Genomic DNA, 26,777 nt, shown 5'->3' on the forward strand with positions numbered 1-26,777 from the left:
AACTTGTATCCTCGTATTATCACAGCGCCACCGGAAATGAACCTGGATGAAACACTGGATCATTGTTGTGCCTCGCGATTTAGATACAACATCTTGATAATACGGCCCGCCACCTCACCAGAAAATGCAGCACCCTCCATTCGCCAACTAGAATAGCATGTTGACGACGACATCGCCTCGCTGCACACTGTTTTCATCTGAACAAGGTTAAGTGCTCTGACAAAACACTTTCCTTGGCATGGTCCACAACACTGCTATAACAATGCCTCCATTAACACGGACTGCAACCCGCTTCAATAACCTTGTCCATTAACACAGAAAAACAGCAAACAAAACAAAGGGCCCCATATTCAAATCAGATTACAGCCGACATTGTGCTCCATTCCTGTAGATTATAATTCCATTTAGATGTTCAATTTTTCGAATAAACGTTTCCAAGGGAGTAATTCATAGAATTCGGAGCACAAGTGGCACACGCGGCTGGCGCACAGTGTGCACGTGCGCCAAAACCCATTTCAGCGCACACCGTATTCATGGATTTCAACATCTAGAACCAGCCGTGGCGCAGCGATCCGGCAGCAGTGCCAGTTACGCCCCCAACCCTGCCCAGTGCGCCATGAACATCGCACAAATCCAGTACATGGCGCAAAGGCCAGTGGACCAGCATACAGCCCCCCCCAACCAAGAAAATGTGTGTAAAACTCCCCGCACACCCCTCAGAATACACATCCCCCCCCTCTCGCGCTAACAAAAACGCATGTAAAACTCCCTGCGCACCCCTCAGAATACACACAGTCCTCTCGCGCTAGCGAAATCATGTGTAAAACTCCCTGCACCCCCCTCAGAATACACGTACCCCGCTCGCGCCAGGTAAATTGCGTGGAAAAAGTCCCCCCTGTGGTGTGGGCTGCCTGCGTGCATTTCGGGGATGCACGGGACGTTGCACACGCAATAGGCCCTGTGCAAGCGGGGTACATGTATTTGGGGGTATGCGGGGAGTCTCACACGCGATTTGGCATCGTGGGCCCTCCCAGGTGTGCGGTTTCCCCATGCCCTACAGGCAGCCCACACCACAGGGGACTACCCTACAACCCTCACAATGCCCTGCAGGCAGCCCGCATGACACCATGCACTTGTGAGCCCCGACTCATGTCCCCACCCATCCACCCACCATTGACGGGCACCTGCCAGCAGGCCCCGACTCATGTCCCTCCACCCACCGACGGGCACCTGCCAGCATGCCCCAACTCATGTCCGCCTGCACCCCCACGCACCCAGCAGTGACGGGCACCTGCCAGCAGGCCCCAACTCATGCCCCCCCCAGCACATCATCACAATCCACACTCATGGCCCTTATGGCCACCCAAATCCCAGTCCAGTCCAGTCCAGTCCAGTCCAGTCCAGTCCAAACTGAAAACCCCATGTCATGATAGATCCCAAATGGCAAGTATGCACATCAATACATGTCCGTCAGACACACACACAATGGGGGCAAGTGAATGAGAAAACCCACATCGTGACATGCACAAAACCAATGAGAGAATACCACACAAATGAAGTATGAAATCAAAATGTATCAAATACAAAATTAACGGAATGAAAGAAAATCACACAAGAAAAGAAATAATAAACAAAAGGCTGGATGTCCAAAATGAATGAAAAATATATGAATGGTGAATCCAAATAAATCCAAATGAAAATGGCTCCAAAGCGTTCGTCCATCAAACCAAAGGTAAAGGTAAAAAAATAAAATAAAAACCATTGCTCCGTGTCAAATCCAGTCCAGAACTATATACAATGTAAAAATCCAGGGTCCATGAGCCCAACAATCCAAAGTAAACCTACAAAAAAACCCATCTAATAAATAACTATATACAAAAAGGTGGGTCATAGTCCATGCGCCCCAAATGAAAGAAAAGTAGAAAGGAAACCTAACACTAATGAACTATATACAATGGCGGCGGGCAAGTCCTACGTCTCTTTTGTTGATTTCCCGGGCCAGGGCATCATCGAACTCCTGTTCAAGTCCTGGAGGAGGGCCTGTTCCCTGGCCCGGAGGTCAAGCAGGGATAATGCCATGTCTGCCTCCAACTCCCTGCAAATTTCCTCGAGGCACTCAGCCAAGCTCAACGTCCTGCGCATGGAGTTCTCCGCCCTCACCATAGTGAGCCATGCCTCTTCCGCCCACCACCGCTCCGCATCCATCTGCTGGCCCAACCGCTGCCACACGTAAGAGACTCCCAATCCAGGGTCCTCCTGCCCTCCGGCTGATGCCTGCCCCTCTGATGTTGATGGTCCCGTCCCACCATGAGCCTGCTGCTGCCGTGCATGTGCCCTGCCTGTTGATGCCTTCACGTCCTACGCCTGCTGGGGTCCAGTTGTTGGGGTGGCCACCCCTGCTGGACCTCCGACTCCAGACTGTGGCAGAGATGTGTCCACCACCAGCCTGGCCGCTGGGTCAGAGGCAGCTCCACAGTGTGCCCAGATGATACTTGGGCCGGAAGATGGCACAGAGGACGAGTGGCGCATAGGGTGTTCAGTTGAGGAGGGGGTCGGTACAAGGTCCAGCAGACAGAGGAACCCAGCACTGGTGACCCGTCCTAGTAGGTCGACGCAGTAAATGAGGCATCCGAAATAACGTGCAGTCCTCACGAGAACCCTGCATGTCAGCCCGGATGCCACGTTGACGCAACGCCACTGTTAAGACGGATTTCTGAACTCTGTCCTGGCGGCGCAGAAGTTCAGAAGGCCAACCTAATTACTTGGAACATGGTAACCCCTGGACAAGCCAGACCAATCAGGGTAGCGATCGCGGCGGTCAAGACTAGGTCTCAAGAGGGGTGAGGGTGACTGAAAGCCTGCAATGAGCACACAAAGCAAGGACACTTACAAACTACTCCAAACAGGTGTTATATTAAAAATATATACACATTTATTCCAAGGCCTTTAAAACAATGACCGTAGCGAGAAATCACAATATAACTCTAGTAAACCAACACATACCATACCAATACAATATATATACAAATTCAAACAAGTCTCAAGCGTTAGATGCACAAAATGTGTAGTCCACCTAAAAGGGAAGGAAAACAGGCAGTGCGAAATAATGCTTAGACCCAGTCCGCCTTCAGAGGCACCTAACTAAAAGGAAGTCCGAGCCCTACGAAGAGTGGAGCCTTGTGCTCAAAAGTACCTGCACACGCTGGTGCCAACGGGCAAAAGGGGGAGTCTCTTCGAGGGAATCAGGCAGTTCAGTTTAGTGCACAAATGAAGAAGAACAGAGTTCCGCGACTCAAGCGCAGCCTCCACTGTGGGAAGAAGCAGAGCACGAGTACGGAAAGGCGTGCTGTTTTGACACAGCGGGGAAAAGCTATGGGCTCCTGCAGGAGGGCGACCAGTTCCTAGCTATGCTACTCACCGGTCCCCGATGCAAGCAGACCCAGGCTTCTCCGCGTCAGTTTCAGTCGCTGGCAGGTTCAGGAGAGCAGGGGACGTCTTGTCGTCGTGTTGATTCTGCAGCAGCAGAGTTGAGTTAAAGATGTCCCAAACGAAGTGAACCCGCACAGTTTGTTACCACAGCAGGGCAACGGAGCGGCCGTGTGCATCTCAGTCAAATGTACACTACTCACTTCAGACCTGGGAACTCCAAGTGTACGAATCGTGTGAGAGTGACAAGGACTAGAAATACAACACAACCTGGCGGCGGTTACAGAGCAAGACTCCTGTGTAGGCTGGTCAGTCTGCTGGATGGCCCAGAGACACTTCCGAAGGCTTACGTGCAGGAGATGGTGAAGAGGCCGAGAATAGCTGTTCCCGCTATTCCAAGGGTCAAAGTACCGGTACAGGCCTTCTGGTTCGATCAGAGGTAAAAAGGGTTTCACAAGGCGACAGCAGTGCCGAGGAACAGTCCTTCAGCGGGTCACCAGTGATTCCTCGGTTCAGCCTCGTGGTTGCAGGATACTTGGCTCCTGTATTCCTTCGTTCGTGAGAACTCAGGAGATCGACCTGGTAGTGGCGTTTCCAGCCCCCTCTTATCCACGGTTCCCTTCGCGCCAAAACGGAGGGGACCCAATGGGAGATCCGCTCATCAACACTCACACCATACGTGGACCTATCACGGACCACGGTGGTCCCAGGCATTCACACCACCCTAGACTCTCTGGCACCCAGGATGTGTATTGGGACCAGACATCCCAGCCCACATCCTGGAGGCACACACAAGGCCTGTAGAAGCCCGCGAAAGCATCTGTGTTTAGCGGGAAAGCACATGCCCAAATAAGGAAGGCCCCGGGTCGGCTCGACCTGGGGAAGGTGAAGGGAGCAAGACGGTCAGCGGACAGGACAAAGGAGCCTCGTGGTCTGGCCATTTTGGGAGCCAGGCCACCATTTTGGGCTAAGCGCGAGAAACGCGCTTAAAACGCCAAAAGGAGCTCAAAACACAAGAAACGATTGCTGCCACCATTCCCGTCCGTGAATCACTTGCACCGATCAGTTACAATCCTAAAAGAGTATCTAGGGCCTGTAGAAGGCTAGAGACCCAAGAGAGCAGTATCTTAGCTTACAGTGCCCTCTTGTGTCATGTTGCACGAAAGCCGCAACATGATAAAATAAACTATAGAAAACAGCGTTTCCCGGTACTGACTGTCTCAAGGGCAGGTCAGTTTCCCCGTAAGAATGGAACGAAAGCCCAGAGGAGTGCGGCAGAAGGCTGCACTTCTCTGGCAAAGTCGAGAACAAGGTGAAAAACAACAGCAAAAAGTTTAGGGGTTGCCACATGGAAGGAAAATGACCTATAATTACGAAATCTTTCCTAACAGCCACCCCAGCCAGGACAGGCTCAACACGGTCCTGGATTGCCATGTCCGCAGGGAGAGGAAGGCCAGTTGTTGTTAGTGCATCCCCTCCCTGAGAACGGGTCTGGACGAAGGCATCCCTGCTGGTGCTGGATGATGCAGTCACAGGATCGGGGACAGGATTACACACAGGCACCTCTTGCGGCTGCCTGTGCCACCTCCTGTCCCTGCCCCTGGACTGCACTATTAGCACCAGTGGAATCCCCCCCTCCAGATCCTGTGTGTGGCCCTTCCACGGCCTCCTCCTCAACCAAACACCCCCACCAACCTGGATGACTCCGTGACTTCTTCCTCCATGGGTCCCTGTGGGGTCTCAGCTGCCCCTTCTGCTGCCAAGGAGTCCACCTCCGACCTCCGCCTCTTGGACCTACCCTCGGCAGCTGCGGCCACGGACGCGGCACCAGACTCCTCACTCCCAGATGAGATGGCAACCTGGGAAGGGAGCTGGGCCTTGCGTCTCCGGCTGGCGGTGGGATCCCTGCCGCTGTGCTCCACAGCACTGTCTCCACCCTCTTCATCAGTTGAAGCTGCAAACAGGGAGAGACAGAAGACAGGCATCAAGGCACTGTACAATGGTCTGATACACACATGACAGTTGCACATGAGTGGCTGTGTCAAACTTCACACATGGCATAACACTCCAACACACATCATTTCAACCCACACACATGCGCAAATTAACAGGAATGTTGCAGCAGGCAGCACCATCCATACACATACAACAGCTTGAGCGTCCGAAGGTTAGCCTGATGTCACATTCAACACAGGGAGTGCCGAACACACGCCACCAGACATACATGCATCTGTACATCTCTACCACCTGTCGCAGTGAAATCATCGGCATCCATGTCACATCTTCCAATCAGCCTCCTACATGTCAGTGTCACATGTATCCATGGTGTATCACAGTGGCAAACATGTCAAATACACACACATGCACATTGTGCACATACATGAAGGTGGAACCAGCATCCTTGTGTCACACCACAACCAGGCCACAGTACATACACAGAAATTTAAACGTGTGCACCCACACATGCATTTGGCCACCATGCATTTCAACACATACACCATTGATGTGCCTCACACATGCCTGGACTCACATGTGACAGGCTGATGTCCCTGTACATACACATCCGTACATGGGCCTACCAACACATATGTCCAACCTGCACACTCCTGCCACACCTCAACATGCACAGCGTCCAATCAGTACACATACCGCTGGACTCCGGACGGGTCTGCCTCTGAAGGATCTGGAGGTGGAGCGCTGGGTCTATGCGTTCCAGGACCCTCATCTGCTAAGGCGGACCCGGACCCTTCTGCATGCTTTGCCTTCAAGAGTCTCCGGGCCTTGCTGAGGGTCCTGGACCTGAAGTCCCCCCAGCGCTTCCGGACGTGTTGCATGTCGCGTGCTGCCACCCCCTCCACATTGATGACAGCCACGATGTCCTTCCAGATCCTCTTCGGTCTTTCATTGTCGGCGCGTGAACTTCCAAGAGGGCATCATAATGCCCCAGGACTTGCTCCACCAGGATGCCAACTTCATTGGCACTGAAACTGGCAGCCCTCTGCCTCTCTGCTGGGGGGTTGCCACTGGTGCCAGAAGGTGTTCACCCCCGAGGCAGGTGTGGGTGGGCAACTGGGTCCTGGAACTGGGCTGTGGAGCGATGGAATACCAGTCGGGAGTCTTCTGTTCCAGCAGGGGTGGTCACAGCAACTGGACCACTGCAGATGGCTGTCGTGCAGGCACCAAATAGCAGGGCACGTGGCCAGCAGGCAGGCAGCAGCAGGTGGGAGCGTGCTCGGGGAGCTGGGGGGGGCAGTAATTCGGATTTCTGGGCAGGAGCGTGGTCTTCCGTGTGTTGTTGCGTGGTCAGCTTGATACAGAGCGATTTGACACGTGAAAAAAAACTTCACATCAGCGTGTAATTCGAGGAAAGGCCCTTAATGCGTAAGCGCATCTGTGACGTAACGCGCACTGGCGTTTCCATCAACACGGATGCATGTTGATTGTACACGTGCTAAAACTGCACGTCCGGGTGTCACTGCATGTGATTGGAGGAAAGGCCCTTAGCGCATAAGTGACGTCACATGTGTGGGCTGGGTTAAAAGGTACGCGTAGGACACCATTTTCTTGTACATGCTTTTTGTGGAGAGCGAGCGGGTGATTCTTGTACTTCTTGTCGGTTCACACGCGATTACTTCACAGCGGTTCCAGTTCGTACTCCTTGTATACACAGACAGCGTTCAATTCTTCTTTTGATGGAGGTGTTGCCAATGCGCATTTTTTCAAGTTCTTTTTCCAGGCAGACAGTGAGTCGCGCACGTAACTTTCAACTGTGGTTGCCCCAGTGTGTCGCATACCCATTCAGAGGTCATTGTAGCCTGCGTGTACCACGCGTACGCTTCTTTTTGTGTTTCTGGGTGCCACAGCGGAGTGCGGGTTCTTTATTCCACGCACGTGGGGTACCAGGGGTCGCGTGCACGTTAAAATTTGTTTTCGGGGTGCCTGAGCGTTGCGTGACCAGTCATCTTGCCCCAGGGGTCACAGACAGCCTTGCTAGAGCACTAGGGTACGTATTCCATCTAGTTCCCTGCCCTTTTCACCCCAATTGCCCAGGACAATTGTTTACTGCACCTTCCATTCGCACAAGAACATCAGTGCCATGGTTGGGAGGCGATCAAGCGGTAAGGGAGGCAAAGGTGGCCGACCTCAAGGAGGTGGGCGCGGTAGGGGACGTGGCCAGGATGTGCAGGGTGGCCCAAGAGGCCAGTGTGTGGAGGACCAATCAGGGACACCTATGCCACCCCGCCTCCCCCAATGGGTCGGGGAGATGCAGCTGACACCATCCCAGCTCAGGCCTTGTTAACCCAACCCATATTGTCAATCGAACCGGCACAGGATGACTCCCAGGCTGACTTCCGGGTCAACAAGCCAAAGCCACGTGTGGCGGTGAAAGTTACTGTCACCAGGCCACGTGGATCTGGGGCAGCAATGTCATCTGCTGCCTCAAGTAGTCAGGGTGAGGAGGCTGCAGGGGAAGCTGCAGCTCAATCCACCCCAGCTCCGAGTCTCTCAGCCCGGACAGTGTTGGTCCAAGTCCATCACACTGAGGTTGGTCCTGCCAACATCACCCAGCAGCCAATGCCTGCAGTGAGACCTTTGGTCATAGTGCCTTTGGCTACTTCCAGTGCCCAGTCCACCTGCGCTTCAGCCCAGAGGTGTAAGGCACTCAGGGTCTGTACCACCTCCCAAGAGGAAGAAGGGTGCTCTTGCGGTACAGGCTGAGACCCCAGACACGGCTCCCCCCTCCGGTGCGTCAAGGAAGCGTAGTTTCAATGATGCCTAACTAGATGCACTTGTGGGCTACGTGTCAGCCCATGGCCGCGAAATGCTGATGACTGCAGGGTGCAAGACTACGACTGCTCAACGTAGGACCCACTGGCAGTGCATCGCGGACCGGATTAGTGCCCTTGGATTTGTCAGGCGCACAGCCGATTGCTCTAAGCGGTGGAATGACCTCAAACGCAGAGCAAAGAACAAGCTGGCTTCCAATCATGCCTCTACTCTGGTGACTGGCAGTGGGTCTCCACCAGAGGAGGAAGTACTCACAGAACATGAGTCTACTGCTGGAGGCTTCATCACAGAGGATCAGATCCAAGGTGTGGGAGACCTACCATATCTTGAGGCAATGTCCGGTGAGTGGCCATGCATGTGTGTGCAAAGCATGTGTATGTTGCTTGGGTGATGTGTTCTGATTGAGTGCCAGGTGAGGCTGTGTAGTCATGACTGCTATGGGTCACCCATGTGGTGCCTCCAAATCATACCCCGTCCTTGGGTTTGGGTTTTCAAGTATCCCTTCTGACGGCAGTTGACAATTTGCACCCGATTACTGCACTTGCCCTTCAACTGCCATCTTGCCACAACATTGTTCATACTGTTTACCTGTTCATTCTGCCCGATTGATGGAATCCTTTGCATGTTTACCACACATTTTTGTGCCGTTCTGCCCCAAATGTAACATACTTCAGACATAGATTACACCCCACAATGGCCCACATATGTTTCCTTATTATGGGAATGATTTCATCAATCAGGCTGATTGAGTAACGTGCACCTACATATGTCCTGCACACAATCACTTCGGGGCCCTGTTTGAATAATAATAATTTGGCATTTATATAGCGCTACGAACCCTCAGGTATCTGAGCGCTGCTTATTATTACCCACGGTGTGTGGTGCTCATTTATCGACCTCGGAAGGATGAAAGGCTGATTTTGGCCCCGCCGGGATTCGAACCTGCGTTAGCAGGCTCTGCACGAATGTCAAAGTGAGCGCTCTACTCACTGTGCCACTTGACAATTGTCTTCTGTCATGTCGAAGTGACCAACCATTGATGTATCCATGTGCCTGCCATCACTGCATTAGTGAACACTGGCTTTGTTGCAGCGTGTGGCACATGCGTGTTTTGTCACACTATTTTGCATGTTCTATTTCATGATGTCCATCTCACATGGATGGGTGACAGTACTGATTTGCTACCATCTGGGTGTCCTTGTCAAATCTGCCATTGCTATGCTACGTGCCATCTGTGTGCTGGCATGTGTCATGTATGTGGATTGTCCATGCCACTCACAGGCTAATGTGTGATGCTGGTGCTATGCAGTATACAGCATGCAGCACGTGTGTTACTTTTCCGTCTTGGAGTCCTCAGTGTCTGCTTTTTGGCTCCCCTTACAACTCATTGCCAGTGCATGCCAGAGTTACCGTCATGTGTGACATGTGTCATTTATGTACTTGATGTCTACCTCATCATGCCTATGTGTGTGGGCTATGGTGCCCATGTCTGTTTTCATTACTTTTCTTTTATGTTTTTGCAGGTGATGAGGCACTAGATGCTGTTGAGGAGGAGGAGATGGCGCAGAGGCAGGAGTACTCACAGCCATAACCAGGCACCAGTGGAGGTGGGTGAAAACCCATTACTCCTACAGATCATACTGTCCACAGGTGTCTCTGGGTACACCTCCGGAGACCTCTACGAATCAGGTGCTGAATCTGACATTGAGACATATGTCCCGTCGCAGGTGAGTGTTTCTGGCAGGGATGCTGTTCTGTCCAACCCACCTGCACTGGGGGTAGACCCCTCTATGGGGCATTCAGTGTTGGAAACTCCGCCTCTGGCGGTTACGGATGCAGGGTCACACTCCACAAGATTTGCTCCTGTTCCTAGGCCAGCAGATCAAAGGAGGAATGCAGTCCTGCAGCCTCAGGCAGTGCCAGCACAGCAAGGTTCACATCACCTTGCCCCAAACAGGTGTGGTGCCCGCCAACGCGGTGGCCGTGCGCCACCAGGCAATACTTTGTGGGAGAACTCCATGTACACTATTGCAGCACAACAGGGGGCATTGTGTGAGATGATGGCTCAGGCCGTGGATAGGGTGGTCACTTCCATTCTCCCCCCGAAAGGCAGGTGGAGCTCCAGCAGCAGGCAACAGAGACCATGTGCCACTCACACAGGGAGGACATGTTGGCGTTCAACAGGGAGTGACGGGCTGGAGACTCTGCGCACAGCCACATCTGCAGTCCCAGGCCCACAGGGATGCCCTCAGGTTAGAACACAGGTCCCTCAGAGATACTCTGGGTGCACGTGAGGTGTCCCGGAGTACAAGGTCAGAACAGCAGCTGGAGCAGCTAACACACACACTCTCAGCTAAGCTCCAGGCAACCCGTGAGGAGATCCGGGCATCACGCAAGGCCTTGCAGGCAGAAATGCGTACTACCCGTGAGGTGCTGCATGGGGATCTCCGTACCATCATCCTGCAGAATCAAACCTTTCAGACCCGCATTGTTGCTGCCATGGAGGAGCATGCCAGGGCTTTGCGTGGTCTGCCTCCCATATCACGCCCAACTTCTGATGTACTACCAGAGGGTGATGACAGCGACGGCAGTTCTCCCACTGTAGGGTAGCCGTGCAGGTCATGAGCCCATGGAGGGTTTATTTATCTCAACATCCACGCATGTGGGTGTTGGGGTGCACCCTGTATCTCGTCCCTCCTGGATGGCCTCTCCCGCCCGCCCCTGGTCGACACATGGCCATTTTTTATTTTATTTTTTATTTTTTTCACATTTCATTCCGATTTGCTAAATGAAATTAGTATTTAATTCATTTGTTATCTTTATTTCTTGTTCTTTTTTCTATTTATTATTTTAATTCTTGATTTGTTATTTTGATCTTCATACATTTATTTTTATTTGATTATGCTTCTGATTTTTACTTTATTTTATTTATTTCTTTTACTTTACATTTACTTTTTCTATATTTAATTTGCATTTACTTTTTTGTTCATGACCATTTTCTTTCAGATTTTGAATTAATGTTCCAGTGTGTTGCTTTGTGTGGCTCCTGTAGGCATCCACTGTGTGCTCCAGCTGGGCACATGCAGGCTGGTCATGTCTTTGGGTTAGAAACTTGGGTTCCTGACACACACACACCCCTTCTGCTTCCCCTTTCCATGGGCTTGCAAAGGGTGTGACCAAGTGACAGTAACTTACACAGAGGCATTGGGCTTCCATAAATTGTGTGGACAGTCTGTAGTCCAAACTGTGTATACATCCCTGGTGGGGATTGTTGTTCATTTCTCCACTGCATGGTGGATTTGTATATGGTTTTACATACAGGACTTTTTGCATATGTACATGTAGCTTCTTCATGTCTTAACAAGCCTGTCTCCGTTGCAGATGCGGTTCATGTTGTATGCAGTAAACTGCCACATTTGCCTACCAGCAGCACTCTGCAGTTGGAAGGGGTCGGTGTGCTGCCTTAGTCAGGTTGTGACGCTTGCACTACTTGAATCTTTTAGTGTCATATGTTGCCACTGTACTGATGTTTTGTCTTGCTGGTAAGTATTTGTTAATTTGTGCTTTTTTTTTTTCATTGGTGAGAGGCAATTGTCTGTGGCCCGTTTCCATTTGGGACGGTGCACTTTGTGACACTTGTGTCATGTGATGTGCATTCATTTGGTTGCTTTCACATCGCATGCCATGCCATGGTGTGGTGTGTTGGGTAGCTGAGATGGGGTTAGGGAGCGGTTGGGTGACATGCCACTATTTGTTTGTAGTGTTTTGCAAGGGGGTAGTCCTTCATGCTGCATGAATGTGTGCCTTTTACAGACACAGCATTGGTGTATTGAAGTAGCTAGGGATGCACACAATGTAGCACTTCCAGGTAAACAGTGGTATGGTTGCGACAGTTGACTGTCCCTTTTGTCATCATCATAAATTGTCAGCTGGTATGTGCCAGGCCTGTGTGCACTCTGCAGGTATGGGATTTTAGGTGAAGAAATTTGCCACAAGCTGGGTACGGGCTGCCTCACCACGTGCCCTTTCACCTCCCATGCGCAGCAGCCGTGCATGTGGTTGGGGTTGTGGGGGCACCACCATATCCACCGGCACGCCCCGCCGGGTTGCAACATTGTGCAGGACACATGCTACCACTATGATCCTGCACACTACTGGGGGCGCATATAGCAGCTGCCCACCAGAGCGGTCAAGGGAGCGAAAGCGTGACTTCAGCACTGCGAATGTGCACTCCACTATGCCTCGGGTTGCAATATGGGCTGTGTTGTATCTTACCTTGGGTGGTGTGGTGGGGTTCCGTATTGGCGTCCCCAACTATGGCACTTGTCCGCTGAAATGACCCAGTAACCAAGAAGTGCAGTACATTGAGCACACCTTTTCCAAGTGGCTCAGTGCTTGGGAGAACGGGGTGGGTGATGTGAGGTCATCCTCCCACTCCCGGACCAGTTCTAGGATTATTAGTGGTGGAAACCTGTACCTCCCATACACCTGGTCATCAGGCATTCCAAAAAGGCTGGTCCTGGGTAAAAAAATGCCGGGCCTGGCTATCCTCCTCCTCCTGCGGTGCCCCAAGACCACTGCTGCGAGGAACGGTATATTCATCGTAGCGTATGAGCTTGTTTGTTGTTTGCGTGCACTTTTATGCTGCACGGGGCTGCTTACGCCTGCTTCCTGCTGGCGTACGTGTTTCCGGATTAGCGCTTTTTTGGTGCACGGGTTTCTCCTGTTCGATTCCATGAATACGCGTTGATAGCGCGTGCGTGTGGGTGTTGCGAGCATTTACCTCCCGTACTTCCCGTAACGTCCATATTTTCATGTGTTGTTCCCCATTCTACGTGTTATGCCCCGTGTTCCGGACACTTTTCTTGGGTGCGCTACACGATGTGCGCTTTCACTGTGCGCGTTGCGCACCACGGTTAGTGACGTGTGCCCCCGCGTGCACCACCCACAGATTTGGCGCACATCCCAGGTTTTACACGCGCAGCGCATTCCATGAATCGACAAACGGCTGCGTGCGCGGCTTTAGCACGTGTACGCTGCGATTTTCACACTTGCACTCCCCTTTTCGGTGCACATTTATTCCATGAATTACCCTGCAAGTCTCAAATGTAATGTATATAAATGTGTGTTTCTAAGTTACTATCACAATTGACTCAGGGGAACAGCTCAGCGGCAACGTGCTCACCTTGGAAGCAAGACGACACAAAGCAACACGGGTTCGATCCCACGGGGGTTGACAGGAGGTAGTACTGAAGGTGTGACAAGGCTGAAAGGGGTAAAGAGGTTTCCTCTCTCAATGATTGGAGAGGGAAGAGGTGTACCTAGCAAAGGCATGATATTTATTCACAAGCCAAAACTGTTGGCGTTGCCAGTGCTTGTTTTTTAACAGGACTTCAGTGAAGAACACGCATAGTGTTTATAAATCTAGAGGCTGAAAGCAGACCTGGAAAAGGCATTCTTATTATAGTGTAGCTAGTTTACAGCTCCAAATAATAACTCTCTGCATTAACTCTCTGCAGATTGCTTTGAAAAAACACCGCCAGACACTGAGTGCAAAGTCTGATGGTAAGGCTTGACTAAAGCAGTTGAGAGTTCCCATGAGGTGGTGTTTTGGGTTACCCCTTAGGATTCTTTTTGCCCCCCTCTCTGGGATTGCTTTACCCTGTGATGATGTCACTTCCTTTTACTATCTCTTTACTAATTGGTCCTTGGTGTGGCACAATGGATGTATTGAGGTCTTGTATTTCGTGATAGGATTGGCTATTTTGAGCATTAGCGGAAGTTAGGGATTGGTGGTAGGGGGGTCATGATTTCAATTGGGGATTATTTGAAACCGAACCTTTTATAAGCACCTATGAAATATGGTGCCATCTTGAAAATCGGTTGTACATTTTCGGTGACCCAGCGTTCTCCAGCCTCCTGCGGTCAGGATTTCTGGAGGTAGGAGCGCTCCCACTTTATTTCTTCTTTTTCATCTACACCAGGCTTTCTCTGTTTTGGGGAACGTACCCGGTTCGTCTGCCGCATCATTGCCCAACATATGGCTGAATTGTGAATGCTCTGCTTTAGTGCATCTCTTTTGCCCCAAGTACAGCGTTTGTGAGCACAAACAAGTTTCAGTCCACAGATCTCAGACTCGCATGTCGGGTGGTTCTTTCCCTGTATCTCTCTTGCTAAACAGGACGGAGAGTGGGTTCAACTCACCACAATAAGCCAAAGGGCACATAAGAGTGCACCTGTACCCTTGGCTGAACAAGGTGGCTGTCAACATGTCAATGCCAAGTAAATTAAAAAAATAATCAGTGGTAGTAATATTTACCATGTATGTGGTTCACAGCTAAAACAATGGTGCCTAAAATGAAGTGGCGATAGATGGCAAAATAAAAATGATTCTTCAGTTTTTGATTCTGGCATGGACAATAATCACAGACATCATAGGAGGCCTCAGCCATTAGGGCTGTTACTAAGAAAAGCACAGGTTTAACTTGCACGAAAACCCACTACCGAGCCCTAAAAAATCAGTTTGTAATTCACAAGCAGTTCTTCATTTGGGCCAGGAAACCAGTCCCTTTAAACGGTATCAGGTAATATTATCCCCACCAATAACATCGCCATATATATGGTCATGGGGTAAAGCCATAGGCAATATTATTAGTGGGGATAATTTATGGGGTTATTGGGACAGGACGTTGCAGGGGTGTCCCGCGCAGGTTTCATGGCTTAATATTGCCGCAAAAATATGCAGATATCTTTGTATGGTGATATTTTTGCAGGGATATTAACAGATGAAACCCTTTGAAGGTCTGTCTTTCCATTTAATTAAATACTCACAAATGTTTCACAGTTAGTGGTTGATGAGCAATGCAAGATGATACAACACACTGAACTCAAGACCTACAATATAAAAGTGTGTGTTGGGGAGAGTACGAGTACTGAGGTTACAGGAAATGAACATATCCTAAAGTGAAACATAAAAATTGTATTCAATTTACTTTCCCAATAGAAGAAATTGCACAGATAATACATATTTGCCTTTAACAAGCCAAGTAAATAATTGTTCCTATAACATTGCTGGCTAATTACAAAAAGCCGAGTACCTTTTATTCCTACAATTTTTGTAACAAAACATGCCCTCTGTGAATGTTCAATTATGCAGGTGTAAAATGTCTCATATTGAAGTTCTGCTACAAAGTCTTGTGGTTAAGTGTAACACCTTTCAGCCTCACGGCCTACGTTCGAATCTCATCAGCGGCACCGAGTACTCAGTTACTTTCCCCCCCCCCCCCCCCCCCTTTTTCTGGCTTTCTTTTTTTATTCCTTGTACACACATGTTACGTCCGCCATCTGAAGAAAAGAAAAAAAAAAAAAAAAAAAAAAAAGGAGGGCTGGTGCCGTCCAACAGCCAACAGCGGGTTCCCTAGACTGACGACATTACACAATACACGACTTGTGTGTGACATTACACAATACACGACTTGTGTGTAAGGTGAAAGTCTGCAGGCGCAGCAGATAAGAAGCAGACCAGCAATGCGGCGAGCCAGAAATGGCGCCTGAAAACATCTGGATAAGTGGCAACTCTAAACCGAGTGCGTCATCAACGCCAAAATGTCATGTTATGCTACAAAACGAAGTGTAGTCTTCCGTGAGAGGTGGGTGGGTGGTGGGTGGTGCAAAGGGCAACGCAGCACGACCTTGTAAATAATCTGGAAAATGTAATGAATAGATAAGTAGAGTAAAGGCCTCATAACTTTAACGGTGTGGGGGAAAAACATTCCGTTACCACCACTTTTTTTGTGGTAACATTTCCCCCCCCCCTTTCACTGCTCTGCCTAGCTGTGCCTTGAAGTGGAGGATTTTCCCCCAGCATTATGCTGCAAATAAATCCACCGATGTATGGCCAAATTGTGGCTGAGTTACCGCAGCAGAATTACGACATAAATTTAGGATTGTAAATTAATTTAAATGCAAGTGTAAGCATACCAATTTAAGAAAGACTAGGCCTCTATATTCAATTCGAGTCCCGATGTAGCTAGAGACTCAATTTTGAATGATACGCTTGCACAGCTAGAATGGAAGGATAAAACTTGGCAACTAATACTGCGATTACTCATACGTTTGTATTCTGCTCGCTTTGCAAAGTTATTTAGGAATTTGCTTAGATTGCCAAACATGTATTCATTCATATTTCACAAAAAGGAGTTCGTTCAAACGAATATGGATAAAGAAAGAGGTACACATCTGTGCTGATTCTATGTCAAGATCGGAGACAAGAATTATTTTTCTCTTTCTTTATTAACTTTTAAACATATCCAAGTCAGCAGCTAGATTTCAGCCAAGAAAACTGTTCAAAAGTTCCTCAACTGCCATGTGTTTTCCCCCCCAATGCCAAGGCCTTTTTTGGTGATTTTGGGATTTCGCCATTCAATGCATTCTAACGTTTTGTTTCATTAACCCCTTAAGTGCCAAGGACGAGATATCTCGCCCATGGCACTTAAGGGGTTAAACTTGCTTGGACGCTGAAAGTCTTGCAAAACCAACAAAACTTGTCACAAATCCACTGAGGTATAACTGGAACCTTAACTGAACTCCGCCTTCCAGGAGCCCTTGCCAGTCTGAAACGGAGGTCACTGAAACACATGATCCTCCACAACCAATCCTTGTCAAACCAGTCCCACAAAAGCCTAGAACCTTCTTCCTCTTTTCTCTGCTGCTCAAAGCAAGAGAAGTACCTTACCTTTTACTATTTCGAGGTTAGGTATATATACATACAAAGAGGTCAGAGCGAGACTCAAAGCGGTGTGACCGAAACCAGAAATCGAGGTGGCGCCAACTCCAGAATTAGGTTCAGCTTTCTGGGAAAGAATATTAAGGACCTAAAGAAAGGCAAAGATCAGGCATGGCGGTCATGCCAGGATAAGGGCCTGGATGTCACGGGGCAATTGGTGAAGATGCTTGATCTCTCGGAAGATCGCTCGAGACAGGTAGAGCCATAGACTCGCTCACATTGTCAGCCTGGGTCCTGGCGGGTTTGTTCGCAGTTCGGTCCCTTGCCAGAGACAGAGTCGGCTGCTGTATACTGCTCAAAAAAGGATCAGCAGTCAGATATATCACTTATCTGGGTGGTACCAGATCAAGGTCTCTGACAGAGCTGGTCATGGATTTTTGGCACTTCTGCCTCCAGCACCAGATTTGGGTGACAGTGGAATATTTGCCAGGTTTGGTGAACAATGTAGCAGATTGGCACTCCAGGTACCTGCCGGACTGCAGCGACTGGAAGCTGACAGGCAGGTGGGGTTTGCTGGTTAGAGAACTTTTTGCATCGAGGCTAAATGATCAGGTGCAGCTGTTCTTCAGCTGGAGGCCGGACCTAGCTGCAGCAGCAGCAGGCACATTTCTGCAGCAGTGGGGCAAAGGGGTGTTTTAGTCCTTTCCCCCCTTCGCGATGATTGCGAGGACCCTCGAAACACCAGTCAGGAGCAGGTGGAATTAGTCCTGGTAGCCCCGGTTTGCACCTCTCAGTCATGGTATCCAGTTCTTCTGGAACTTTCATCAGATTCTCCAATCCTACTACTACAAATTCTGGATCTCTCATCAGGTCCGAGCAGCAGCATCCCCTCCTTCCGAGTGGGACGTGGCCCTAGCAGCTTGGAGGACTTGAAGTCGAGATGGAGAGTCCCAGGCATTTCATGCAGGGCAGTCAGCCTCATCAAGGCACAGCTGGGCGTCTGCCACCTTCAAAAGATACGCCAACTCATGGGGCGCCTGGACGCACCAGTGCTTGGAACAGGGTTGCATCCAGTTTCAGCTCATGTAGCGGAGGTTCGGAACTTTTTGGCCAGGCTCACTGAGCAGAACCTAGTTTATCGTACGGTGAACGTTTAATCGCTCTGCAATCTCGGCAGGACACAATATCGTCAATGGCCTGCCTGTCGGGGAGCCTCTGCTTGTATGTAGGTTGCTGAAGGGCAGCTGGCTGGCGGCCCCGCCTCCAGCCTGCTACGACAGGTCATAGGACGTTAACACTGTTCTGAACCTATTCCTTTCTTGGCCTCGCAATGCAGAGCTGTCCTGCACTACCCTATCTGGCAATCTGCCAACGTCATTGTGCCTGGTATCGTGTAGGAGAATATCGGACGTGAAAGTGTTAGATTTGGCGGGTCGCATGTACTGTATGGACAGGGTCATGTTTCATGTGTCCAGGAGAACCAAATGTAGCTCTAGGGTGATCACATACCCGGCTTTCAAGGAGAAGCCAACGCTGTACCTGGTGAAGTGCCTGAAGGCTTACGAGGAGATGATGGCCCACCTCCGGTCAGATACAAGGGGCCAGTTTTTAATAGCCCTTCACAAACCCCAAGGCAGTCGCAGCATCTACCCTTGCACGCTGGGTGCAGTGGACGCTTGCCTCGGCCGGAATAGACACCACTCACTTTGGGACGCACACATTGGAGGCGCCATAGCCTCCAAGGCTTTTCAAGTGGGAGTCTGGTTGAAGGACATCACGAGGATGGCCAACTGGGCAGGAGAATCGGTCTTCAAGCCATTTTACCTGAAACTGGTGAAGCAACCAGCATCGTTGGTGGTAAGCAAGCTTTAAACAATCATTATGCTCGCTTCCGGTCTTGACATAGAATGAAGATTGTCCAGAATAACTTCTAGAAAAGTCTTGATTCTATTAAGACACAGAGGCGACCATTATTCCCACCTGATAAAACAATTCAGGTTAATGATCTGCTGTGCTTAGTATGATGTGATTGTGACCATATGAAACTGGGTCTGGGCCTTTTGTAGGGGATGTTTTCCTATGTACTGAATTATTCCCTCTCCCGCTATTGGACTTGTATGCTGTGATGTGGAAGTGACATGGAAGTAATTTCATCTCGTTGATGCAGCGTTTTTTTTTCTTCTGCCAGGATCAGCAGATAAGTCCAGGTGTGGAGGATCGAAGCTCGGCAGCAGTCCAGATTGGCACAGGCATGTTTCCGTGCGATGGGAGTGAGGGGTGGTTAAATATTCACAGCCTCGGAAGAGGGTTCCAAGATTTTGTGGGTCTGGTTCGACAACCACTCCTGCGGCCTCTCCTATCAACTTTTCACTGACAACACTCAGATGTTCACCTCCTTTCACTATTCATACAAAGAGATGTTGTCAAAGATTTCAACTGTCTCTCCGCAATCAAATATTGGATGGTGTCTCACTCATGCTCAACTCCACTAGACTGAAGTTCTCTACTTCCCAGCCAAGCAGGCCACCTCCTCCTCCTCCTCTTCCAGACTACCTTCCTTACTCTGCTTTCGCTCGTATCCTTGGTGTCATATTTGAACCATCACACAACTTCTCGCTCTTCGTCTCACATCTGCCACTGCAGCCTTACTCAACCTCCTCAAAATCAGAACAATCTGGCATCTTCTTCCTTTCAATACTGCTAAAAAGCTAATCTTCTCCTTAGTCCTTTTCTAGATCTGAATACTGTGCCAGTCTCCTCCATGGCCTTCCCAACTATGCTTTTTCACCTCTGGACAAAGTCCTCAACTTCGCAGTCCGCTCACTTTTCAACCTCTCGCTTTAACTCTACCTCCTCTGCCCGTCACCAGATTATCTCGCTATATATGAAACGAAGGGCAAAGTATAAACTCCCAAAGGTTTGCAAAATCTGCTCGATAAGTTGAATAAGTATGCCCAAAGTAACAACTTAATAATCAATCTGGAAAAGTCGAATATAGTGGAGTGTGGAAAAGTAACAAGACGCGAGCCAAACCACTTCTCTTGGAAATTGCAGGAAATAAACTTCTTGTGGTTCGCCAATACAAATATCTTTCATTTCCATAAATAATCCAATTAAGAAGCATACTTATTCAGTTTGGACTTGAAATTAGCAAATCCTACATCACAAGCAAAAATATTGCAAATTTACATTTGGTCACATTGTGACATTTTACCAACAAACAGTGGTAGCTGTTATCAAATATGGCTCAGAAACAAAGATCCCAAGGAAAGAACAATTTTGGGAGAAGCTTGAGGCTCGCTTCTGGAAGAGAGTATTACATTTGCCTAAAAGTACTCCTGTTTGCTATTTTATGGTTTGAATTGAGGTTACTGTCATTGTATGTTCAAGTACGGTGGAAAATGTGCTGTTTGTTAAGAAAATGTTTGAAGGGAAGCAATGCAAATAACATTCCAAGTGTTCTTGCTGCATACTTATTAACATCCACACATGGTTTTCCAAGGCAATGGCGAAATTTCATATTAGATGCCCTCGTTGATGCAAATATATTGATTGAGCTCTTAATTGCAAATCCAATAAGAGCTAAAAATAAACTGTACCAACATGATTTTATTAGGACACAAGATAGATGTAGCCCCCATGTAGATTTTGATATTGCATTATTTGGACACAAGAAATTTCGTTTCATGGCTGACTATCTAGAAAAGAGTCCATCTCAATACATTAGATAACAGTACTTGAGATTTAGCTTAAATCTCTGGCCGACAAACGATATATTGGCAAGGTGAGGATATATATCGATAAGGATATACATTTTTGTCAATTTTGTAATAACAAAGATCTGAGATCTGAGAGAAACATTGCAGCACATAGTTGTGGATTGTCCAGCTTTATTGTTGGTGCGTAAGGTCTTTAAGACCTTAAAAAGCTTCTGCCAGATCTCACTTAAGGTTAGCAGACTATGAATTAAGACGCCAATTAATTCATAGTCTGCTAACCTTAAGTGAGATCTGGCAGAAGCTTTTTAATTCACATTCGAAAGTCTTCTATTGTCTGCAAACTAAAATTGGTCTGTGCATGGCAGAGGGGGATCCTGGGTGAACATACAGAAAAAGATATTGCTGTGGCAAATGTGGACCAGAGTGAGGGATGTCTGTGAATAAAGTTGGTCTGAACCCGACTGAGGGAAGCTAATTGTGAAAATAGGATTGGAGCCCGGCTGAGGGGGAGGGTGAAGACTGAATCATCCAACTTGAATATCTGCAAAGGAACTTTTTTGTTGTTATTTCTGGTAGGTCTCTAAGGCAAGAGACTTTGAATCGAAGAGACTTGGGCACAAAGGCCATCATGTTGGTAAAAGGAACTGTGACCTTGTGCCGAAGAAGCCCAAGAGTGTGCTGTGCTCGAGTGACCCATCTAGTCCCGTGCTAAAAACGCAAGAAATGCAAGGCAATTCTTGCTGAAAAGAAAAGAAAGTACCAACAGCAACCCCATACACGTGTTTTGGCCTAGTCGGGCCTCATCAGTGAGGTGGAGCTTTGCCTCTCTAAGAACCCCTTGCTCACTGTTCTCAGAGAGGCACAGCTCCACCTCACTGATGATGCCAAACAAGGCTGAAACACGTGTATGGGATTGCTGTTGGAGAGAATTACCTAGCATTTCGGCGCTGGACTGTCCCTGGGCAGGACAAAGACTGATATGCAGGGATATTTCTTCTCTGTGAAAGGCACAGTGAGCTAAAGACTTGTTTGAGACTCTCCCAGGGGCCATCCACCCAAGAACAGGTCAACGGGCTGTGCTCGTGCTGGTCGAGAGAGACTCCCAGAACCCCCTTTGTTAAGCCCACAAATAGCCTGCAATATTTGTGCCACTTCCTCAGTTTATCGCAGGATATACTTCTAAAAATGTGAAAGTAAAGGTTTCAGTTGTGCGGACAGCAGCAATTGGGAAACTGACTATTGGGTTTGTGGGTGCCAACATATGACTTTCACTTTGAGGGCAGAAATTCCCCCAGCCATGAATATGAGCAAGCGACCAGCCAAACCCATGCATCCATCCACAGCCAAGCATTGCCTTTTACAGGAGCTATAAGTTATTGCAAAAAAGGTACAAGATGTACATCTAGCTTTAAACTCATAACTCAGTAATAGTGACTAGAACTGCTAAGCTACCTTGTCAGCGTTCCACTTTAGGACAGGTCACTCTCCCTGTCCGGAATTCCACATCGGATTACCACTTGTGCAGCTCTGATGCATCCAAGAAAGGCATCATTTGTGTTAGTAGCTTGATGTAATAAGATGAGCAGGACTCAAGATTGCCAATATGCGCTTTCATTGAAAGTTCTGAATCCAGAACCGCACCCAGCGTTCATACTTTAGGTAGCGCAGCCAGCTGAACCCGATTGCTTTCCAACCCCCAACCCCCCACCCCCACCCACAAGTTAAACTGGTTATATGTATTTGAGAAAATATTTATTGTGAATGTCGAGTTGGGTTGAGGTACTTGGGTGTAGGGACACCAAGGTTCAAATAAACATTATTAAAATGAGAGAAGTTCCGCCTGAAGGGAACCATGCCCAATGAATAAGCTGTGTCAATGAGAGTTCCAGGTGAATCAAAGCAGTATTGAGCAGCAAGCAGTGCGATATGGTATTTTAATGGGATAATATGTATACATAGTGCCCAGAAAAGTGAGCAGAGCGTTATTCATTAATGGTAAAGATCAATTCAAGTTTTTGTTATTTGATGACACACGCCAGTGTGCCAGGTGACAAGGGGGATATGAGCACTAGCATAGCATGGGGCTTATGCGACCTTGTTTTTGACAATATAATGGGTACTCATTTGACGTGGGATTGCCAGGTTATAAATTACACTGTTTTTTTTATTCTTAATATTCTTTTTATATATTCAGAAGACAAAATGATTTACCACATTGGACTGTTTTTTAAACAATAGCTCTATTCACTGAGTAAGGAGGGTGAACCTCTGCCGAAGGGTCTTCCAGTGTGTACCTGACGATATTGTTCACCAGTACTTTAAGATGGTTATTAGTCTGAATACTAATTTTGGGTTGGTTTTGTTTCTCCCATCCCTTTCACCCTTAACTGGTTGTCATGTTATAACTGTGCAACAAATTAAATTGCATTGAATGACATGTGAATTATGTGATGTGACTTAACTATCCGATTACCACACGTGGCTCTTGTGGATCTTTTCCTCTCTCTAGGTATTCACCTCTTTCGGGTATTTGCTTTTGGTTAATATCACTTATGATCTGGACTCGTATTGATGTGTACAGCCTTGAAAAAGACCATTGTAAAGGTCGAAACACGCGTTGGCCGTTTCGTACATCTTTATTCTTCCATTTGTGAAAGTGTTAAAGCACTATATTGGAAAAACGTTCTGTTATTTATTTGGCATTGCGCACTAGAGGTGCAGGTCCTTTGTATTTTCATAGGCACCCGCTTTTCCTACCTGGACATGCGCTGCAGGTTGTTTGTGAAGTAAAATATTGCTCTGAGCTTATATTCTAATACTTACCACAGCCGATTCATCTCTCCGTTGCCTTCAATTTGTCCAGTATTTCATCTCCAGCCTGACCAACACTACCCACAGTCTCATTTAGTATGTACAGCCGGGAAGTGACAACTGTAAATATCTCTACTGGGCAAAGTGAGGCCATTGAAAAGCAGATAGGTTAGTAGGTGCACACCACGAATGTAGTAAACATTAAATTTATAAATAAGTCCAGACCAGCTAGTTTCAAATGTTAGAGGTGCAAGGGAGGAAAATAAAACCTTGGCACAAGACCCCGCTATACACATGAAAGGAAGAAGAGGATGCAAAGTAGGAACCCTCCCGTCCCTTTCACACTGTCTACAATCCACCAGAAAGGTGGTCATTCATCATAGATAAGAATTCACAAAGGTGTATGTATAAATTCAATAGGAACTGTTACCCAAATGGAAGTCAGAAAATATTATATGAACGTAATCTGTATAAAATAAACAAGTATTTTTAATCACAAAGCAAATGTGACAAAAAGCAAAAGCACATTCCTCAGGTTCAATACAAAGTGGCTTTACACGTTTCAAGGGAGAGCCCGCTTCATCAGAAGCCTAGATTGAAGTGTTTTCATGTGCCCCAAGGACATCATCAAACATGTGTCTGATCTTCCTGGGGTGCCAGCCCCAGCCTTGGTATCTGAGTCTCTCACAGCATCAAATTATCTCACGTCTTTGCACAAAAATGTATCAAGGACCAACCGCTCAATCAATCATCTGTCTCAGTTCTGACACAGTCACAATGTATGTCGGTGATTCTCTAAGCGGAGGCCTGTCAACAACATGGTAGTTTCAAAAGTGAGGCCATTGCCCACATTGCTAAAGCGCCAAGAAGGGCAGTAGCTCACTCTTTCTCCATGCATGATGCTTAGGGTGAGCTCACTTTTCCTCCATGCACGGCGCCTAGGGGGGAGCTCACTTTTCCTCCATGCACGGCGCCTAGGGGGGGAGCTCACTTTTCCTCCATGCACGGCGCCTAGGGGGGGAGCTCACTTTTCCTCCATGCAGAGCACCTAGGAGCTCACTTTTCCTCCATGCACGGCGCCTAGGGGGAGCTCACTTGTCCTCCATGCACAGCGCCTAGGGGGAGCTCACTTGTCCTCCATGCACAGCGCCTGGGAGGAGGGGGGAGCTCACTTTTCCTCCATGCACAGCGCCTGGGAGGTTGGGGGGAGCTCACTTTTCCTCCATGTACAGCGCCTAGGGGGGAGCTCACTTTTCCTCCACGCACAGCGCATAGGGTGAAGTCTTTAACCACTTATCGTTTAAAACAGATCTAGGAGCAATTTCTCTTCTGTTAAACGGACTCTATTCGACTGTATATTATTTGAAGCGGAGCTGGGAGTGAGGTCTCTTCTGCTAAACACCACCTTAAACTACATTTTATTTGAAGCTGAATCGGGAGGGATGTCTGTTTTTATTAAACGCACTCGGTCTCTTGCTGAGTGCATACAATTAGGTGAACTATGAGTGATGTCGGCTTATAAAAAAGGTATGCAGGCTCTTGTTTGCACTGACATTATGGATAAGAAAAAGCTGCATGCCATCAAACAATGACAAAGTGGAGGAGACGATCACGTGTACAACTCAGCAGGAAGATTGAAGACATCTCAAATGAGTGCATGCCAGGTGTGAGATGATAAACTAGTCCTAATCACCACCCTGCATTCTGGTACTTATAAATAGGTCTCTAAAGTCTGAAACTATAACTACAATTACTGTACAAGACTACAGTATTAAGTGTCCCGAAAATAAGGAGTTGAGCAACACAAGAGCTTTTTTCCTGGTATTTATTAGTCATCATGTAAAGAAGCAGCAGTGGGTTAGTCCCCATAGCGATTCCCCCAGTTCTTGTAATATTTCCAGGAATAAAAAGGGGCTGGAAAATGTCCCCCCACTTGCTGACACCACTACAAATATATTAAATCAAAATGCACCTAAAAAAGGAGCTAAAACCAAGGGCAGTCTGGGGATAGAAGGACCTGGCTAACAAAACATAACAGAGCGGCCATCAGCATCCCCAAGAGAGTACATCTCCCAGGCCAGGCGGGACCAAAACCCTCTCCATCACACACTCCTGCCTATCACACACAGCACCTACCTACCTATCTGAAACTATACACTGTGCTACCTCAAACAGTCCCAAACGGGTCCAGCACTGCAACCAACTCGCATTCCCAACCTTTAAGAGATCCAAAGCAGGAGGATCTAGTTTTGCCGTCCTAGCTCCCAAGAACTGGAATGCGCTACCACCTTCCCTCAGGAAAGTGGCATCCCTTACAATGTTCCGTAAGGCTCTGAAAACACAACTCTTCCACTAGCCCCGCCACCATCTCAGTATCCTCCACCTGCTCAGCGTGACCCCTAGCCCTCTCCTGGCTACACCGCTGAATTGTACTTGTTACCATGCTATGTTTAAGTACTACTGCCATTACTACCGTAACTCACCATTGTCTGGTACTACTGCCACTACTACTGCAGTACACCATTGTACAGAATACCATACCACTGTTTGTATCACAATTTGTAAACTGTTGTTGTTCGCCTAAGCAAGTATTCTGTAACAGCGCCACGATGCCCAAGGGCCACTGCACGCTTTATACATTTAAATAAAAATAAATAATATTCATTGCTGCATAGGCATTACTACAAATAACCCAGCCCCACTCACAACAGGAAAGTTTAGTGCAGCACGAGTGCAGGGGCAGTAGATGTGAACGCTTCTCCAATAGAGAAGAGGTACAGAAATTGCAAGCTAAAACTACACCTTCCCCTTCTCGCCCTCTACTCCCATTGACCTCACCCATTTCTACTGTAATTTCAATAATTGGCAAGGTTTCCGTGCAGCCATCATACCTACACCCAGGACTTGGCCTCCCAACATTTTTATGTTTAAATGACAACCGATTCATTTTTTCTTCCAGCATGTACCTCAGATTCTGAAGTAGTTGTAGTTTCCATAGGTATTTGGGGACCAGAGCCCAAAAATCACTGGGAGTTAGTTAAGCCCAAAGTTTGAAAGATTACACTTTAGTCAGGATCCAGTTTAGAGACAGTAGTGTGGGCAGAGTTTTTCAAACCAAGGAGGCTGGCTGTATTATTTCAGATTAATTAAGGGTTCGTCTCCGACATCCAAGAGGAATGTGAAATCACCTTTGAATTGTGGTAGCGTGAACTTGACACTTCATCATTTAGAAGTTAATAGACTGGGCAAGTCAAGATCCTCCTTTTTCCTATTAACCAAACGATGGAACTTGGTGCCCAGATGACTGC

General features: G+C 48.1%; 1 protein-coding gene across 1 annotated transcript in view; it reads right to left on the minus strand.

Annotated features, from left to right (window-relative positions):
- The window catches only part of PANX1 (pannexin 1), a 257,948-nt gene that overhangs the window by 194,731 nt on the left and 36,440 nt on the right, over positions 1–26,777 (minus strand). The window lies entirely within an intron of this gene.

The sequence above is a fragment of the Ambystoma mexicanum genome, chromosome 7q, assembly GCF_040938575.1.
Source record: "Ambystoma mexicanum isolate Mex_15411 chromosome 7q, UKY_AmexF1_1, whole genome shotgun sequence".
Taxonomy (NCBI): Eukaryota; Metazoa; Chordata; class Amphibia; order Caudata; family Ambystomatidae; genus Ambystoma; species Ambystoma mexicanum.